This window comes from Cnephaeus nilssonii, assembly GCF_951640355.1.
Source record: "Cnephaeus nilssonii genome assembly, chromosome: 9".
Classification (NCBI taxonomy): domain Eukaryota; kingdom Metazoa; phylum Chordata; class Mammalia; order Chiroptera; family Vespertilionidae; genus Cnephaeus; species Cnephaeus nilssonii.
In genome coordinates this window covers 49,344,417-49,365,806 of record NC_137080.1, presented here as the reverse complement: position 1 = coordinate 49,365,806, position 21,390 = coordinate 49,344,417, and positions in this window count along the sequence as shown.

The following is a 21,390-nucleotide window of genomic DNA, read 5'->3' as shown; positions in this document are numbered from 1 at the left end:
GTGTAAGAGATGCACAAATGACAAGGCACAGGAAAATCCCAGCACACTTCTATTTATTCCCCCTTCCCCCTCCCCTGGCCCCACAGAGCTACAGAAAGTGGATTTAAAGCTGTATCTGTCCCCCAATACTTTTCTGATGTGATGGATGTCAAAAAAATTCATAAATATTTCTATGACAAATAAAGCAATTAGCATATCTGCTCATTAATTAAAACAAGGAATTGCAAAAAACATGACACTGAAACTCTGTAAACATATAATATAGTACATACATATTTTATAAAGTATAATACAAATAAGGCTAGATAATTTGCATGCTAAAGGAGTCTAAGAAAAATATGAATTCAATGAAACAGGGAGATTACAAAGCAGCAAATTTTGATGAAAAGTTAGAATGAAACATTGTGATTATAAAATGAATTAACCCATCCGGTGTGGCTCAGTGGTTGAGCATCAACCTATGAACCAGGAGGTCACGGTTTGATTCCTGATCAGGGAACATGCTTGTGTTGCAGTTTCAATCCCCAATGTGGGGCATGCAGGAGGCAGCTGATCAATGATTCTCTCTCATCATTGATGTTTTTATCTCTCTCTTCCCCCACTTCCTCTCTGAAATCAATAAAAAATATATTTAAAAAAATAATAAAACTAATTAATAATTGGGTACAGCAATTATTGATAAGGTACAGTTAAAACCAAATTATACACATAGGTAAAAGGCTTGAGATAATAACAATGAACATAGAAAAATGTAATTATTTAAATAGTTACAGAGGATTGTTGACACGCATATTCATATGTATATTATTTATATAATATATATTAACATTTGCATATACATACACACGTGTATGTATGAATAAGTGTGGAGAGACAGATATAATGAAAAATCAACAGAAAACTTGACATGTTGAATAGAAAATATATTTAGAGGCATAATAGAGAAATGTGCCACATTAAAAATATAAAGAATAACTTGTTTTCAAACAGAAAAGAAACAAAACAATTAATAAGAATATTTATGTGGTTTTTTTTAATTCAAGAATAAGGAAAATTATTTAAAGATTTGGTAGAAAGAATAAAATATCAGCTACAAGAAGAAAAAAATAGAGTTTGCTTCAAACTTTGGCACAGCAATTTTCTATGCCAAAGAAAATTGAACAATGTCTCCGGTTCTGAGAAGACAATTTGATCCATGAGTATTATGCTTAGCAAAATTGTCATTCAAGGTATAAATCAACAGACAGACATTTTAAAGATGAAATAACTCAGGGAAATACCACCCAGGGGTCCCTATTGAGAAACCACTTGGCATGTAAGTCAGTTGAATCAAAATATATAACCCAAGAAAGAAGAAACCATGGTTTAAACCGAGTGTGAAACTTAGGTCCATTTTAAATATAGAACTTAAATAAAACAGCAGGTGCTATGTTTGCAAAACAAAACCTAGATGTGATACATTTTGAAAATTCATATCTGGATTATAGAAGGAGAGAAAAAGAAAGTATCTAAGAACTAGAAATCAATTTCTATGAGCAAGTGGTCAATTAACATTACAAAGGATACATGCAGTGCAAAGAACAACAGAATGATCTTAACTCATTATGTTCTTGATTCATATTCTTTAACTTCATCTAAGATACATATTTTAGTAGTATATTTTCTTGGTAAAACACTATCTAGGTTCTTTCAGTTTCACATCTGTGTTTTTTCTTCAAACAACTACAACAACCACCCAAATTAAGTGTAATGTGATATTTTTATTAAAATCTATATATAGCATGTACCCCTTTTTATGCTATTAATTTGGTTTTCATGTCTTCCTGTCTATACTTCAACATGTAAGTCTGTAGAGATAAGTGGCTGAAAAGATGTTTGATACATATTAGGAAAGGTTATTATTTTTGGTAAGGTGGTAGTGTCTTACCACCTTAAGTAAGTAAGTAAGTGTCTTACTTATTTTTTAATATTTTCTTTTATTGTCTAATTTTAAATAATAAACATTTGACACTTTATAGAAATAACTAGAGACCTGGTGCACAAAATTCGTGCACTGGGGGGGGGGGTTGTCCCTCAGCCCGGCTTTTGCCCTCTCGCAGTCTGGGAGCCTTCAGAGGATGTCCAACTGCTGGCTTAGGCCCGCTCGCTTGGGGAGCAGGCCTAAGGCAGCAGTCGGACAACCTTAATGCTGCCACGGAGGCAAGAGAGGCCCCCACCACTGCCGCTGCGCTCGCCAGCCATAAGCCCAACTCAGGGCTTCTGGGTGAGCAACACTCCCCCTGTGGGAGTGCTCTGACCACCAGGGGGAAGCTCCTGCTTTAAGCATCTGCTGTTCGGTTGATTTGCATATTATCCTTTTATTATATAGGACTAGTGGCCTGGTGCACAAAATTCGTGCATGGGGGTAGGGGGTGTTCCTCAGCCCATCCTGCACCCTCTCCAATCTTGGACTAGCAATCAGGGGATGTCCGACTGCCGGTTTAGGCCCGATCCCGTCCACAGGGATCGGGCCTAAACCGGCAGTCGGACATCCCTCTCACAATCCGGGACCTCTGGCTCCTAACTGCTTGCCTGCCTGCCAGCCTGATTGCCCCCTAACTGCACCGCTGCTGGCCTGATCACCCCCAACTGCCCTCCCTCCCCTGCCAGCCTGGTCACCCACAACTGCCCTCCCCTGCTGGCAATCTTGTGGTGGCCATCTTGTGACCTCATGGGGATGGCCATCTTGTGACCACATGGGGGTGGCCATCTTGTGACCACATGGGGGTGGCCATCTTGTGCAAGGGTGTGAGTCAATTTGCATATTACCTCTTTATTATATAGGATTTCAATTGGCCCTCAAAGCTCAGTGAAGGCACTGGGACACGCTTAATCCATTTTACAGACCAGGAACTGAGGCCAATTCCAGCTGGCTGTGGAACTGGACTCAGCGCACAGGGAGCCCTCACAACTACACTCTCCTCCTATCCTAAGGGTCAGCTGCGGGGCAAACAGAACAAACCCCCCGTGAGGCTTCCAAGCCTCATTCTCAAGTACCTCTTCATCATGGATGCTCCACATTCTTTCCTCTCCCCTGCCCCTGCCCCCATTCTTTACCTCCCCTTCTAGGGAGCAGGTGGTAGCTTCGCACTCACCATGCAGGTGTGTGACACCACGGGGTGGGGCGGGATGGGAACTGGGGGTGGGGTGGGCGCAGGCTTGCCTTTGGGCCAAGGCGGGAGCAGGAGTCGTGGCCTCTCAAGTGTGCAGGCCACAGCGAGGCCTGGTTAGTACTGGGAGCTTCGCTGAACCGCCGCAGTGGGGTACCCGGCAGTGTGACACCCCTCCACTGAGGTGGCGCCACCCCTCAACCCCCACCTCAGGGCTGCAGGTCTGCACCCCTCCGCCAGGGCATCCTTCCATGCTGGCATTTCCCGCCGGGCCGACCTGGGTCTTGGGGCCACTGCAGAACCTCGCTCTCCGTGTGCAAGGCAGATCCCTGTCCGCCGGCCCTAGGCCCCAGCCCGAGCCCCGTCCAGTGCACCCTGCCTCGGCACCACTCTGCACCCCTTGGGCCGCCTGCCTCCTGGCCGGTCACTTCACCGAAGCTTCCTCTTCCTTCAGGTGCTCTCTTCAGACCCCAGGAGCTTGCCTCCGGCGGCCCCGCCTCTCCGTGGCTCCCTGCAGCCCTCGCCCCACTTGGATCTCCTTGGCCGCCCCCCTGTCAGGACGCTGGCAGTGAGCCCTGCTGCAGGCAGTGTGGTCCTGGTGCAGGGGGCGGGGGTGTGGGGAGCAGTCCAGTAAAGTTTAGTAAACCCCAGGTCGGCATGGGGATTCAGCTGTGGGCCTCGGGGAGTCTGCCTGGGCGGCATAGAATCGCCCTTAGACCCGGAGTGCCATCCCACAGCCCCGCAGCCCCGCCCACCCTGTGAACGGTCATGATGTGATGGCATCCTGGAGAAATCTGCATATTCCTCCATTATATATATATATAGATACCCTTGAGATAATATAAAAAGAAATATTTGGTTACAAAGAAAGAATAATATAAATTTGCTAGCCATATTAAGGAATTTTTTTTAATATATATTTTATTGATTTTTCACAGAGAGGAAGAGAGAGAGGGTAGAGAGTTAGAAACATCGATGAGAGAGAAACATCGATTCAGCTGCCTCTTGCACACCCCCCACTGGGGATGTGCCTGCAACCAAGGTACATGCCCTTGACCGGAATTGAACCCGGGACCCCTCAGTCCGCAGGCCGACGCTCTATCCACTGAGCCAAACCGGTTTCGGCTAAGGAATATTTTTTAAACACAGAATTTTACTGTATGGCATACCATTTCATCAGATGGAAAAGTTTAATTGCATAAAGTGTTAACTTATAAAGAACCAAGATGGCGGCGTAAGTACTCGCCCCCTCCCACAACCACATCAAAATTACAACTAAAATACAGAACATCCATCATTCAAAGTTGGCGAAATGGAAGTCCTACAACTAGAGGAGTAAAGAAGAAAGCACATTGAGACTGGTAGGAGGGGTAGAGAGCAGGAACGGGCTGGTCTGGCACCCACGGGTGGTGCTTTTTTAATCAGGAGCCTCCCAGGAGGAGCAAGGGGTCCCAGCTCCATACCACACCCCCAGCCCAGGGTTCCAGAGCTGGGAAGAGAAGGCCCTGTAACTCCGAGCTGTAAAAACCCACGGGGATAAAAATGAAAGCATAGTTATAAAGACAATTTCTAGTTTGAAGTTCAACAAATCCCTTAGTATGACTTTTGTCCTTCGAAGGAAAAAGCCCTTTGCTGTCTGGGTTGCAGAGCCATACCTCTGCTTCAGGTCAAAACTGCTGTCCTTGCAGCTGCATGCATTGTAAATTGCTAGCATCTTACCAAATGTTCCAAAAGGAACACTATACATTAACGTTCTTGTTCTAGGCTCTTAGCAACATGTTCCACGTTCCTGAACTAAGCATTTCATCTCATTTAGCTCATTCCAGCTTCTCTCTATTCTTATTCCCTAACTTCTATTCCATCAAACCAGTTGACAGTTCTGATGCCCCAGCTTGATTATCAGGGACTCTCATTCTCTCATTTCTAGATTGTCATCATCCACTACGTCCACCCATCCCATTTGCAGGGTATTCTTCCTCTCAAGCAATAGCAAACCCAAGAGCAGCTCTGCACCTTGATTATGGTACAATCTCCTTAGACTCAATGTGTCCCTTAATCTAAAGTGGCTCCAGGAAAGGAAATGTTATCTCCTTCAAGACCACACTTTTTTGCCTGGCCTCCAGGTTAATTAGTAGAGCTAGGTCAGGGTATGCATGCTACCTTTCTTGATGCTAAGTGACTTGTAGAAATAGCACACATCCTCTAGCTGTTTTGTAGGCAGCATTTCTTAGGGTTAATTCACATTAAAATTTCAAATTCTCCCTTGTTAACATAAATTGGGAAAAAAAAACAACGTATGGTTTTTAAAAAGGAGTAGTTGGAAAGCATCTTTTTCTTCATGCTAATACAATTTCCTGATTTTTTTTTTTAATAATCCAGCATACAGGTCTCTTGAAAGAAAATGACTTGAGACTGAAGATAAACATGTTTTATACTGATAGCCAGTTGCCAAGGACAGTGAAGAGAGTAGAAAGGTCTCTCCCCATCAATGATCCTAAATATATAGACTCTAGCCTGGAATTCCAATGAAATTCTTTACAGCTCATAGGAGGAAATACTCATATTATAAAACTTTCCTAATGGGATCCCCATAAATGCAGAATTGAGACTCCACCTCTGTTCATCAGAGCACATGAATTTCTAGCTTTCTGGTAGTATTTTATTTTTATTTCCTCCAAACATAGTTTATAATGTTAACAACTTAAAAAATCTATTCTATGAAGACTGACTGTACCACCTGTTTTGCATAGGATGATGCCAATTTACGATTCTTGTGTCTGTGAAATTATTAATGGTGTCTTCTCAAAGGTTGCTTGACATATTGTATGGTCAGATAACAATATATGATGTCTAGTACTATATGTTCCAAAGTAACTTGCAGAAATAGTGCTCCATGAACCAGATGCTTAAAAGTATAATATTTACCTATCTGAAGGCATACAATGTGTTTTTCTATTCAAAGAGCACTTTTTCAAAGAAAAAAATAACTCTCAGCAGAGGCCCTGGGTATGAATATTTAGATTCCATGATTAGATTCCTTTGAAAATGTCACATTGGTTATTACCACTGCACTGTGCAAATTGCATTCCTCTCCCTAGAGGTCACGAAACAAGAGGAACAATAGTTTATCATCCACTTCACAAATAGATGTAGTACCCAGCTAACAACCTCCTAGGGAATCTTCTCACGTACTTGGTGTGGAAAGGACTGACACATGTCAAACCTTGTCACCTCTCTTGTATTTGAGTACAAAGTGTAGCAAACTAAGTCTTTGGTTTTTCTGGGACCAAATAATACAGTGCTGGATTAATGGAGAGACATTTAACTTCCAGTTTGCAAATCAAAACTCTATCTGTAGCAAATCCTACCACAATGGTATTCAAATCATATGTTAATGGCTTGAAACATCTGCAATACTGCAGTTCCTTCTAAAAACCCTGCTGGTTAGAAGCACTGATGGGAAACAGCATGTAAGCTCCAGGGAAAATTGCTCTGTGAAAAATAGAACCTCCCCCTCTTACCCACTCACTCTCTCCCCACTTCATGATACCCATATTGTTCACAAAGTATTGTTAGAAAGGAAATTCCACCTCTTCCTAGAGTTTGCCAACCCATCAATAATCTAATTAGGACAGGCTACCCTCTAAAGCTATACTACTACTATTACTACTACTAATAATAATAATAATTCTAACGTAAGAAAGAAAAGTCTAGAATAATCCCAAGGATTAACCAAAAACCCTAATAATATTTTTGTGGTTAATTTATCACTTCACCAGTTATGATTTAAATCGAGTTCTTCTCTAATAGGAAATTTAATTATACCTACATAAGTTGGTATGGGAAGAGAAGTCACACTTAGATAAGTATAGAGAATTGTGAACACTATGAATAGCTTATTCTACATTTATTTATTTTATATAAAAGAATGGCTTATTTATAAAACTGAAGATGAATTCTTAACTGAATTGTCTATAAAGAAAAGCTGACATGTTTATACATGTATAATCTAGCAATTAAGGCAATATAAAGATAAAGAACAAGAAAAGAAAAGAAAAACAAGATGGGCAATAAGACCATAAAAAGCATCATCTGGACATTTTAAATAATGCCATGGTGCCAGGCCTACCCAAGCATTTCCAGGGAATTTAAAGAATCTGAATGAACTGCCTATGGAATGGAGATATGCCGGAGGACTGGTTTTATGTCCTGGTTTTACAATGGCAGCAAAGGATCAGTTCTGGAAAGTTCCAAAAAGTACTTGATTAAAGCTTATGGCACAATTCTACATCAAACTATTTCACCTGTACAAAATTAGAAAAACAAAAGCATAAATATTAAGGATGGCCTGAAGTTCTCTCTTTCGTGATTTCTAAACTAACTGGAAGTCCCAAAAAATAAAATTAGGTTGCTGAGCAACTTTATGCTTTTATTTCTAAGGTGCCTGTTCAGTCCACACAGAGTTGAAATTACATTTCATTTCCCACATTACCTTCCTGTGATATGGGGCTGTTTCTGGGGAAGATGGTGGTGAAGAGGAGAGAGATGCAGTGCTATGTCACTCCCAGAACCATTCTATCTTATGTATGTGGTTTTTAACTTGTCTCTCCCACTTGGTGCATCTCTTGCAAAATAAAAGGAAGGCATTGCTTCTGTTACTGAATTTTTACAAAAATCTCAGGGCCCTCCTCCCAGAGTGTCAATTTTCTTAGCGATTAATCACAACCTAGCTATTAGCTACCCAATAAATTCCTAATATATTTTCTTGTCATTATCTAAGACAAACTGTGTGCTTACCAGCAATCCAACTTGGCCCTTTGGGTAAAGATTTCCCATTCTCCTTTTGGCACCAGAGGTTTTAAAGTACATGCTGCCTTGGCCGGGGTGGCTCACTTGGTTGAATGTTGTCTCGTGCACCAAGAGGTCACCAGTTTGATTCCCAGTGAGGACACATGCCTGGGTTTCAGGCTCAATCTCTGGCAGAGGGTGTGCAGGAGGAAGTCAATCGATGTCTCTCTCTCTCTCTCTCTCTCTCTCTCTCTCTCTCTCTCTCTCTCTTCCTCTATCTCCCTCAAATCAATAAAAACATATTAAATAAATAAATAAACAATAAAGTACATGCTAATGGCCTCCTCGTTTGCGTGATCCTGAAATTCCAGCTTCTCTATTGCGTACCATGCTTTACAGGACTTGGAAAAAGTGTTCCCCGTGATGGTCTGGTGCTGGAATTTCCAGAAAAGTCTTCAATTCTCCTCTTTTCTTATGTTGCCGGGTTCTATTGGTCCTTGTTTTTGAAGCAACTAAAGATGAGGCTTTGACAATAATGTTGGTGAACTAAATGATTAATTCAAAAATGAAATAGTTTTAGTAAGAATCTTATCCCTTCTCCAATTTGTATAATGGTGCATATTGGTTTCACAAATTTTTTTTTCCTAAGTAAAGTACACAGCTAATCAATACTAAAGCTAGAAATTCCATTCTACAATTCTATGGTTTCAAATCCAAACATTTATATCACACTGCACCATCGCTCATTAATTTAAAAGGGATGGAACTGTTCTGATACAAACATACATATAAAATTATACATTGTTACTCATTTAGTTGATAAAATATGCAATTGGTTCATAGTGTATTTAACTATATTCCTTCTTTTCTTCCCTTCATTTATATTTAGCTTATCAAATGCACGATAGGAAGTTTGACTTCTGATAAATAAGCATGAATGAATTCTTTTATATTAAATATACTCATTTATTACCTGCCCATAATATTTTGAGCCTATCTTGTTGAACAAAGAAAATAGAGTTGGGACAGTTCACAAAGGGAAAGCTTGGGATGAAATGGTAGCTGGGGTGTGTGGAAGGAGGGAGGAACAGTTAATGACATCATAACCCTATTTCCCCCAAATTTGAAACTTCTTTTTGGGGCTCATTCTGATGAAGAAATAGTCATCCCATTCTGTTGATTTAGCCAATGAAAAATGAGAGGAAATGGCATGTGACACTATCCTGCAGAAGCTTTAAGAACTACTGGCTAATCCACTATTCCACTCTTCTATGTCCAAGATAAGGGATGCTCCATTACTCTGGGCTCTGGATTGAGGAGTTAAACTGACTCATGATGGACAAGTAGCATGAGTAAGAAATAAATGGTTATTGTGAAGCCACTGAGATTTGTGGTGTCATTTATTACCACAATCTGATTTAGCTAAGCTTATTATATAAAAAGGGATACCCAAAAGTGAAATACTGTTCTAATCAAATATCTAAATATCTATATATTTACATATCTATATATTATACATATATATACCTATCTATATATAGATATATATATTTTTTTGAGTGTCAGATAGTAGGTGGTGAAGAAATTATTAATGAAGGCTGGAAAGATGGTGACCTGCTTGCATGGGAAAACAATTAGTAAAACTATCATCTGCTGTATCTTAGAAAGCAGATGATGTATCTAATATATATGTTGGCTTTGGTTGTAGAAGTGGGAATACAGGATATTAATAGCTTGAGTGGATTGCATTAGACAAGGCACTACAAAATGAAATGGGTTCAGGAAAGACTTGAAAAGATTGCAAACACATTTGGAAAACAATTGAGAAAGTTCTGACATTCCAGGAAATGTGGGGTAGAAGATTTAACTGGTTGCCATTTCCAAAATCTAAGATATAACCAAGAAGGACTTTGAAAAACTATGGCTGATAGTCTCCCTGAGAATAAGGAGAAAATCAAGGCATTTTTGTAACTTAAAAAAGTAAGGGAGGAAGGAAAGAAGGAAGGAAGGATGCATGAGCGGCTAGGTACCCAACAAATCCTTTGAATTAGTTAAAATGACTCAAGTAAGAAACTAAAAGTATAGCTATCCTAAAAAAAAAAAGTAATAGCCCTGGCCAGAAATCTCAGTGGTTAGAGTGTTGGCTGAACACTGAAATGTAACAGGTTTGATTCCTGGTCAAGGTCACATACCTGAGTTGCAGTTTTGGTCCTGGCCCCAGTCGAGGTGCATATAAGAGGCAACCAATCAATGTGTCTCTCACATTGATGTTCCTCTCTCTCTCTCTTACCTCTCTCTTCTTCCCCCTTCCTCCCTCCTTTCCACGTTCTCAAAAAATCGATAGAAATAATATCCTAGGGTGATGATTAACAACAACAACAAAAGATCAACTCAAATTGCTAGCAAAACAAATTGAGAGAGAGAAAGTTGTTGTATTTAAAATGTGGGGTTTGGCTATTTATATGCAGAGCTAATTGTAACCAAATAGGTAGATAAAAAGTTACCTCAAGTTCTTAAGACAACCGCATGGTCTGAAGAACCACCAGACTAAAAGATACAGTAACTCATTATGCATTCTCCACCTTGTACTGGCTGGAAGCAGGCTGAGAAATCTGCTCAGCCCCCACGGAAGACATATTTTCTAATTTCCCTTCAGGTGTAACTACAATGGCAAATTGAAAAGAAAGCAGCTTCCAGTGAGCAAACCCCAGAGCCATGGGGACAACTGGTGGGGAGCTACTGCCAGTGGGATGAACCAAGCCTAGCCAAGAGGGCCTCCCTACCCTCCACTCCCTTCCTTTTCTCAGTTTGGAGTTGAGAACTCTGATACTCCCTCTAGAGGCCATTAAGCATGACTGCAAGTCCTGGTTTGCCTGGGATAAACTTGGTTTGCACCAAGTATTCAAGCATAATTATTAATAACACCCCCTTTCACTCTGAAAAGTGCCCAGGTTTAGATGGCACATTATGTAGTGTCCCTATTCTGAGTTGGAGTTACCCTACTCAAACCTTTTCACCCCCAAGTTCAAAATAAAGAAATAAAATTTAATCCTAGTAGGACCTACAGTGCTGAAAAAGGCAGAACAATTACAGATAGTGTTTTTTTCTGCTGAGTTAGGATGGTTATTTAATCTGGCCTATTAAAAAATAAAACCTGTTAAACACAACTTCCTCAACTGTACAAAAAAAGGGAAGGAAGTCAATATTGATAGTAAATTGCAATGAGTGCTGAATTGCTCTCCATTTTTCGGACCGAAAGACCCTGAAGAGGTTCCATACAAGACAAAAAGATATATGGAAATGTCTCTGCCTTAGAGAGACTCCCGCTCTGAGTTCAACTGTGATGCCTCTGCCTTAGCGGTCTTTATTGCTAGAGCAAATGAAAATGTAATCGGAGGGGAGTGAAAAACTTGGAAAATCCCACACTGTTAGTAAATTAGGTCTTTTAAAAAAGGAACATCCTGCCAAGCTCAAATAAATCAATGGGACTCTAAGAAACAACCGTGAAAGGTAAGTGCACTTTCAGGGTTATGGCTTTGTTCTCTTTCTTTCTGAGCTACTTGACTCATGTGGTGAAGAAAATTTCTCTTGATATATTTTTTTTCTTTCATGATCTACAAGTTATTGAGCCTGATGGACTTAACTCACCAGAGCTTTAATTACAAAGCAATACAGTTGCTGCACAGAATGGCAACCCTGAGCGACTGAACCAACTGGGCGGGAGATGTGGCTGGAATCCTGTATTCCCTTCCTTTCATAAAGATGAGAAACTGACCAGATGCCCTAACAGCAGGGCTTCTTTCTACTAAAAGGTGATTAAACCTTACAAACAAATGTAGTGACTTGAGATCTTATAGAACCAGAACAGTTAACATCGTCAAAAACAAAAAACAAAAAAACACCAGCATGATAATATACATAGAAGCTGAATGAGTCACTCGTAGAATTTTCAAATATTTCTCTTCCTTCTCATTATTTCTCCAAGTAAATAATTAGTTGCCCTACTCTTCCCCTTGTTCAAATGAAATAATAGCTCACAATTAGAAAATAATGTACCTGCTAACTTATGTGAGGAAAACAGGTTCCTGAGATTCAAACTGTTCATACCTGTGGAGGATGAACAACTTCCCCAGTTTGCCTAAGGATTGTCCTGATTTTCACACTGAAAGTCCTGTGTGTCTGGAATACTTGAGGGGTGGGGTATGTGTCTTTAACTCAGAACTTTATGAATAACATGGCTAAATTAATTGGAGTGATTTAAAACAAAAAATGAAATCAGAAACATATAGTATATTGTGATACAATTAATTTAACCATAAATATATGCATAGGTATATCTAACAAAATTTGACTGTTAAATAAAGTTCTAATATCAATATCTTTTCCTTGTTACTCACTTAAAAAACTAGAACGAGCCACTCTTGCTCAGAATGTTTTATTCATTTTTGTTCCGTGAGTATCCCTTTGCTTCCTTCCCAGTTCTGCTGTCTTCCCTCTGCGTCTCACACTCCTTTCATCCCACATGGCTTGTGCTTTTGTCTTTCTGTTTATGAGGCCCATTGGCTTCCTGCCTGTCTGTCTCCTCTCAAAATCTCCTATTCTGTGATTCTGATCATACTACAGGGAAGGGATCTATGTTTTATATTTTGAGAAGCAACTAACTTCCTGATTGGCATCCAAATTGAAAACTGATTTTCCCCATTGGCCAGAATCACGGAAACCATTGTAAGTTCTATGGAACGTGTGTGATAGCGTTAAACAGACTTTTGGCTACAACCTGTTTAGATGGATCTCTTCTTAATGGTTTCCACTCATTATCATGTGTGACACATGTGCTAGCCCTTAAATATATGTTGTTTAAAACAGCCATGTATACATATTGATTTCTTGTGTTTTCTTTTTAAATCAGCTTTTGCAATATATATTTGAGTGCTTATACACATTTTTAGTCAAATTTTGTAACTTTCAAATGCTTTCTGTAAAAGTAGCTTTGCCTGTTTCTCTATTAAAAAAAAAAAAAAAGACCATTTTATATACCAAAAGTCCCATGTTTTATTACTAATTGAGCATGCACAGCATTTGGCGGTGGGGTGGGCGGGGAGAAGGGAGGTTGTGTTTGTTTTTTTTTCCCTTTATCTTCAACTGGCTTCCTCTCCACCAGACACATCCCCTTCATTATCAGTACAAATTAATTATCTAGGTATTCTAGAATTTAGGGGAATTTAAAATTTTGTTTCATCATGGACAATTTTAAATAATGATTACATCTAACTCTTTTTGTTTGCTTATTTCTCATGATGAATATTTGTATCACATTACAAGATTTTAGTTGTGTTTGAAACTATATTTGCATAAGAAAAGTAACTTCCTGATAGTAGTTTAAGCTGGAAAATGGGATACATATAAAAATTTTAATAGTGAAATTTGGCACCAAGCATAAAAGTTTCAAAATAAATTCAATGTTCCATGTAGCTAATATAAACCATAAAAAATTTAAAAATAGCCAAATAAACAACAACAACAAAACAGTAATAAGCTCTCTACTTAACTCTATATGTAGCATCTATATACATAAAAAGCCAGCGACCAGAATGCCAGGATGACCAGAATTACCAGTTGCTATGACACCCACTGAGGCCGGCCAACCAGCCAGATTGGGGGCGAGGCCAGCCCACCAACCTCCTGCTGCCCCACCCCACTGGGCAGTTCTTCTCCCCGGCCAGGCCTGCCTCTGATTGCCCCCACACCAGCCTGGCCCCATCAGCCCCCATCGGGGCCCAGACGGCCAGACCCCACCTGTGCACAAATCCATACACCGGGCCTCTAGTTATCATTATAAGAATACCAATATATCTAGAATGGGGAGTAGATTGAGTCTATTTTTCTATGTAGTTTGGAAATATTTTGCCAAATCTAGGAAATCTTTTTTAAAACAAATAAGCAAACAAAGTTTATTGCAAATGTCCTACACACCAAATAAAGAACATCAACTTTGATCTGTATCAACCAACAATCTGTATGTCCTACCCACACACAGACCAACATGTTCAGGTATTGTATTCCTAAGGGGTTATAGGATTGACTTGAAAAAAAGAAAAAAAAAATAAGGTAAAAAGACAACAATAGTCTTTTCCAGATTAAATTACCATATTGAAACCTTATGATTTCTTTTGTTTATACCTGAAGATTTCTAAAACTCCTCAAGAGAATCGTCAGAGAACATAGAGTTGGTCTGCAAATTGATGGAGCTCACTTTGCCCATCTAAAGGAGTTACAAGAACAGAGAAGATATCAATACAAAGCTGTAGCTAAGGAGAAAATGACCTGCAGGGCACTAATACTACTTTTTATTATGGCAACAATAACAACAAAAACATGAGATCTACCCTCTTAACAAATTTTTAAGTGTACAGTACAGTATTTTAACTATCAGCATAATGCTATAGATCCCTAGAAATTTTTGTCTTGCATTACTGAAATTTATACCCATTCCACAGCATCTTGTTTTAACTGTTAAGACTTCAGGAGGCCTGTTAAACCTTGCTACTCAAAATGCGGTCCTCAAACCAGCAGTTTCAGCAGCCCCTGAGACCTGATGAATTGGAATCAGACCTGCTGAACTGGAATCCCCTGGCCTGTGAACGCGATCCCCATTGGAAGGTACTTCATAGTTTAAAAACCATGGCTCTAAAAGGCTGCTTTACTCTATGCCTCTCAGTCAAAAACCTTAGAGAGAGTAAACTCTTCTGCTGTGGAATAGTATGATGAAATGTGTGAAAACAATGTTAATTCTTTAAATGTGTGGTTTGGGGCTACTGTTCTCATTGATGAGTCATTCTGAAGACAAAACACAAATATTACCTTTCAGAGAGGAATCTATTTTTGCTTTCAGGAGACCTCTGAATTGTTGCCTCCTAAAGAGCCTGCGCGTTTGTGGAGATAATCCTGTTTCTATGGATTTACCTGCAGCGTCTGCAGCCAGTGTTCCGAAAGGTATCGGTACCATTCAGTATGGCCATGCAGTGCTGCTTCTTTATTTTCATTATTCTTTTTGTCGCTTTTTGCTCCGCTGCTGTATATACCGTAAGTCCTGTAATACTAAACAATCCAGTGTGCAATTCTAAAAGCATCATTCACAACAAATAACTGCCTTGGTCCGATTTGAGAAAAATACCATAAATGTGCTCTTTTATTCCCTCAAATAGCTACAAGATAGGAAACACCACTGAAAGTCATTTTCTTCAGGAATCATTTATACACAGACTGAGGGAGCTATTTGGCGGAGACAACTAGTTAGAATACGAATGTCACCAGGCCATTCTCTGAAGTGAGCAGGTGGGAAGCATGACAAGACAAATGCAGTCTCCTCTTAACTTTGCATCAAGCTTACGTGGTTTCTCGATTCTTCAGGCAGCACTTGGATTTCTGACTGTAGACAAAACATATATAACAAAGCTGGGTATGAAATCTGAAAAAAAAAAAACACAAAAAAAACTTACAACGAACTTTCTCCTCACTTATCTTTTTTATTCTTTCCTGAATCTATTTTTAATATTCTATCTTCTAAGTGATATTGGGCAATAAAATGACAAAATTCTAAAAACGTATAGTAATTATTAGTCTATCATATTCTCCACAATTAAGCTTTATTAATAGGCATTTTGTTCGTCTTTTTTAAATTAGAAAAGTAAGAAGTTCCCTAGAATCACTACTCAAAGAAGGACTCTTCATATATTAACCATATTTTCTGTGTAGTTTAGACATATTTTGAAAATTGAACATACAAAGAAGTGATGGGGTCTCTCTCTGCCTCTGTTTAATAGAGGAGGGGGGGGGCAGGAAAGTGGGTCACTTCTGAGGACTGACTGACAGCGGTGGAAAAGAACCAGGTCATGGATAATCCATTTGGACTTCTGAGAATGCGAATGCGATCGTGTATTACATTTCTCATTACCTGGGTAGGCTGAGCCTATAATAAGCCCAGCCCATTTTCTAATCCACTTAGACAGCTAAATTGCTGGAAGCTTTGCCAGGTAGCCTCATGAACCTCATACTTCTAGAAATGGAGAATGACTTGTAGTGTTGAAAAAATCAGAAACTGGCAATAATTGCATCTGCCTAGGACAAGTTTCTCTCAATGTTAAAATAAACAGAAAATGTAAAATGTAAGTGTCCTGGTAATCATAATAATTTAATAAGTAAAACAAATTGCACCTTTGATTCGAAATCACTAGAATTGTAATGGAGTTCAAACTGTTAGCATTTAGACATTTTATCTAATCTCTCTAAGTTACTGACATGTTCACGTTTTAAGTAAAGATAAATGCTACTCCATGGCAAAGACTTCTATAAAAATATATAGAATTAGAGAAGTGACTTCTGTCTCATTTCAGGTGCAACTACTCCAGCTGCAACCATCATGCATAAACTTTTATCCCTTACAATGTTAAAAAAAAAAAGGCTGTATGCATGTAATATCTACATTAGGGACCTTCTTGTGTTTTTCATAAAAGAATTAAACTTTGCAGAAAAGTGAAAGGAAAAGTTGTTCTCTTTTTTAAAAAAAATCAAGGTATAGGTAAAACCTGTGGGGCTTCAACAGAACTTGAAAGACTACTTTTAAGTATTCTTGATCTAAATGATCTGAGGGGATTGTGAGAATTAATGAATAGTGGGTTGCAGACTAGGTCAACACAGAACTTCTCTACCCTATTACCCTGAAAAGTTTTTATTGTAGAAGCACATTCTTATCTCACTGTCTGATATTTGCATTTCAGTTGGATATTTGCATTTCAAATGGTCATTTAAATATAAGATAGTTTATGGAAATCTAATAAAATTACAGAAATACAGGCATTCATTTTTCAAAATATGCCAGGATTATTTCTATGAGGGAAATTAATTTAAAATTTTAAATGTAAGTTATGTAATTTCAGCACACATTGAGTCCCTGTTTTGTGTAAAACACAATATTAGGCACTAAAGGGAAGGTGATAAAGCTTAAGGTCATTGCTGTTCTTCATGTACACATCACCCAATCAGCACAAAAAAAGAACAGGAGTTAGTTTCATTAAAATCACAATGAATTATAATAAACCTATAATACTAAGTGTATCTCAATCACTCACTGTGAAATAAAAAGAACCAGTAGTATCATGAGGCCACATATTTTGAACAAATAGGATGAAATTATGTAGTGCACACACAAAGACGCAATATTTTAGATGAGAAAAGCAAGCCAGTCCTGACTCTTCAATTAGTCAGCAAATTTTCTTTGTAAAGGACCAAATTGCACATACTTTTGGCTTTGTGGGTCATTCAGTTTATGTTATAACTACTCAACATTATTTCAGGAGTGCAAAAGCCACCATAGACAATAGGTAAGTATTAATGAATGTAGCTGTGTTCCAATAAAATTGTGTTTCCATAGATAGGCAGTGGGGCTGGATTTGGCCCATTCGCAATAGCTAGCCAGTCCCCTCTACACAATGTTTAAATTACTTAAATCACCTCTTGAAAAGTAAATTCCTGCATGACAGTATTGTTGGTTGTAAGATTCCTATACCTGATAAACAAGCCACCTCAAAAACTAGAACTCTGCCATGTGTGCATTTTGTGCTGAGTTGAGCATTGAAATTACTCAGTGTGTATTGAACCAGGACCATTTAATGGCTTAATGTGGGAAGATAAAACACTAGAGGATATATTTCATGTGACAATTTTATATAGCCTCAGGGGATAAACTAGATAAGTTGCAGCATTTTTCCCATTTCCATTTCCTATATTTTCTGTACTTTTATGATTTATTCAAGATGAATTAATGAAACAGTTTTTTACTTAGATCTCATGTATTGAAGTTTAATGTGCTACAACCACTAGTTAGAATAAACTATTTCTTTAAAATGACAAAAAAAATTGGTTTTCTTAAAAGAGATGTATTATAAACACATACATACAAAAAAAATCGAACTAAAGGTACTATAACCCATTGCAAATACCAATAGGTTCCCTAAATTAAAAGATATATTTGGCATCTCTAATTTAATTCAGAGTTTACCACATAGAGTACATTTTTTTTTTTACTTCCAAGAAACTGTAAGATTAAAATGCTATAGCTTTTATCTAAAGATGAATAACCAGGAAGGGGGGAAAGAAAACTATATGAAATACTTTCAATAAAGAACTCACTATATATCCTATAAGTATAGTAATAAAATTGTGTTTTGCATTGCAAATGATATCCTCTGTGTTTCTTACTACCTAGTTTTCAAATGCTGAAAAGGCAACTTTCTCCTCTGAATCTTTAACATCTGATTAGAAAAAAATCTAATTTTTAAGTTGACAACTGTAAAGGTTTAGTACACATAAATTTCACAAATAAATAATATAAGCCTGTGATATATCGAGGGTAATTTATAAACAAATGAGATATATGTCTACTTAGTTTACTTCTTTTGATGCCTTATAATTTATAGACATAAACAAATTTATAAGAGAATTAAAGCCCTTCATTGAAAGATCCCAGAGCTTTTAAAATAACTTTAAACAAGAAATATTTTAAACTTATTCTTCTAAATAAGATATTGAACTTAACAAGTTTAGTAATGTGCATTAAAAAAAACTAAGAAAATATTTAGATTCCATGCCTCTACAAATGTTCATGAGTGATCTAGCCTTTGCAATTCTATATTACAACACAGTCTTGAATATTGATCTATCTTACATTCTTGACATTCGAGGTCATATTGACTCACTTGAGATCATGCTAGGTTTCACATTGTCAGGCTCCTGGAGATTTTACATGATGAAAAAAACTAATAATATCTATCTCATAGACCTATTTCATACTTGCATTTACAAAACGATCATGGCCTGAGCTGATGTAGATAAAGAATATAGGTAAAAGGCAAATAAAAACAATATCTTATTTAGAATTCTTATAAAGAACTATTTTTCTGGCTCTGGCCAGATGGCTTAGTTGGTTGGAGCATTGTCTGGTGCACCAAAAAGTTGAGGGTTCGATTCCCAGTCAGGTCACATAACTAGGTTTTGGGTTTGATCACAAGTCTGGGTGCATATGGGAAGCCACCGGTTGAAGTTTCCCACATTCATGTTTCTCTCTCTCTCTCTCTCTCTCTCTCTCTCTCTCTCTCTCTCATTAATAATTTTATACTCAGGTGAAGATTAAAATAATAAAAAAGAAGGAAAAAAGAATTATTTTTCTAGAACGTGTTCTGGGATAGTCTCTAATTAGAGACAGTTTGCTACATGGCTCTTTTTTTATTGATTGAATTTTTCCCTCAAATGTCAGTCAACATCTTTTTTTATTAATTTAAATTCTGTAGTAGTGATAATTTCAAACTAGAAATAAACTAACTAGATTATTTTGTAAATAAACCTTATTAAAATGTGTATCTATTTCAAATGCATCTTTAGTATTGACATTAATCCTGAATAAAAAGAGTAGGATATTTTAAAGAGTTATAACATTTCTACATTTTTCTCATGATTTCCTTTTCCATGGCATATTTGCTTCTGAGTGTCCATGTGTTATGAAACCATCCAGTGGCCAAATGAGGTGAACATACGTAGAAAAATTGAATGTGTCATGTGCTGCTGTGAACAGTTTTAGATTGAATACTTTCAAGTGGGTTTCGCAATGTCAAAATGCTCAGCTTGTGATGGATGTGTATTTACCAGGCAGAATTTTGTGACTTTTGGATCCTCCCCAGAACTACCACTTCATGAGGTAAAACGTAAAGTAAATTATAGAAATTTCACAGTTAATTATATTCAACAATGTTTAGAGTTTAAATCCAAATTCCACAGTTATCTTTGATTCTTAGACTCATTTCTAATCGAGGATCTGTTTCTTCAGCTGAATGAATGGAGAAAGGAGCTGGATACATTTTGGCAATCTCTGCTACAGTCTTAAAATTTAGTGCTTTTAAAATTAAGTATTATCAATTCAGTTTCTGGTTATTTATTGCTTCACACAAGGCACATAGGCATGCTTCATTTTCAGGGTTTTATGATTTCATTTTCTTACCCATGACCTCCAAGTAAATCACAATGCACTTTTTATTAAGTAACTCCTAATAAAACTAATTATTCCTTAAGAAACCAATTATTCCCTATTGTATGGGGCCAGGCCATTAGTGAAATATCTTAAGGGAAAAAATTAATATAAGATACAGCAAGAATAGACACTGGCTTATGTAGGCATGTATTTTGAGATATGGCAAAAAACCTTTGCTTATCTAGATACTTGAATACTTAGTTTCAATTTAAATATGTTATAAATAGTTCCAGACTACAGATAATTTACTGGATAAAATAATCATTTAAGTACTGACATATTATATGCAATATGAGGAAAACGATTATACATAGAATGATTCGTCCCTATTTTAAAAAATGAACTACTTCTACTCTTATCTAATAAACTTCAGCTCACAGAGTATTCTTGTAGAAGTCTTGTTTTTTAAACTTTTTCATTTACTTGTATCTCCATTAACATTACTTGCTAACTTACAAGAACACTCTGGCAGCTTATTTTGGTTAAACTTAAGAAAACTCCTCCTAGTTTACATATATATAATATATTTTTATTGACTTTTTAGCTAGAGAGGAAGGGAGAAGGACGTGCCCTAACTGGGAATCGAACCAGTGACTTCTTGGTTTCTGGGTGGACACTCAACCTCTGCACCACACTGCGCCACTCTTCCTAGTTTATAAGCATGCTTTTATTTTTATTATTATGTCCACAGCAATGGTTGGTATGCTTCTTGAAATGAATTGTTGAGAACAGATATATCACAATTCTATAAAACCCATTCAGAATGGAAAACTATCATTAAAGAAAAAATGCATATTACAAAGCCAGAGAAAATTAGTATCCAGAGCACAAGACCAATACAAATGTTTTATTTTCAACTAGGGGCCCAGTGCACGAATCCGTGCACCTTGAAAGGAACTGTGGGCCGCGAGGCTGCAGTGGGCACAGGAGTGGGTCTTGGCCCATCCTCCATGCCCCCACCCATCCCCACTCCCACTGCTGCTCCCATGCACTGATGCCGCTGGCCCCACTTGCACCCACTGATGGCTCCGAGTGATTGGGGCCAGTGGCAGGCGCCGGCAGCAGGTGCGTCAGGTGGGACTGCGGCACAGAAGCAAAGAGTTTTCCATAACCACCAGAGGCTCGCCCCATGACAGCAACCAGTGCCCCGCCTTGGTCTGGCGCCCTCACTCACCTGCTCTACCATCCCACCACAGCTGACGCCCACCATGTTCCATGCTCTGCCACCTGCTGCTGCCGCCTGCCATGTTCTGTGCGTGCCCCATGGTGGTCAGCGCACATCACAGTGACAGGTTGTTCGGTTGTTCTGCTGTTTGGTCTATTTGCATAATAGGATTTTACATATATAGATAGTTATTAAATTTGGTGTGTGTT